Consider the following 349-nt stretch of genomic DNA (forward strand, 5'->3'; position numbering starts at 1 on the left):
AGCCCGATCCGTAGCCAGGAGCAGCCAGCTTGCCGGGGGGAGTGAGTCACCCTGAGGTTGGTGGAGGCAGATCAGTCACGAAGCGCTCCCCGGCGAGCGCGGCTCAGGTTCAGACGAGCCAGAGGAGGGCTGTTGCGTCCTGAGTCCCGTTGTGCAGAGCAGCCTCCATCGGAGCGGGAGCAGGGGTGGCCCGGCAGAGAGAAAGGTCCGGGTGGGGGCGGAAGTCGTTGTGTAGGGCGCTGGCCCATTTCAGGAAACTCAGCAGACGCGGTTCAACCTGGAAGGCGCCGTAATTAGGACACTGTGATCCAGATCCCGCAAATGAAGCTGAGGGACCCGCAGGAGCTTC

The sequence above is a fragment of the Myotis davidii genome, unplaced genomic scaffold (assembly GCF_000327345.1).
Source record: "Myotis davidii unplaced genomic scaffold, ASM32734v1 scaffold211, whole genome shotgun sequence".
NCBI classification, from domain to species: Eukaryota; Metazoa; Chordata; class Mammalia; order Chiroptera; family Vespertilionidae; genus Myotis; species Myotis davidii.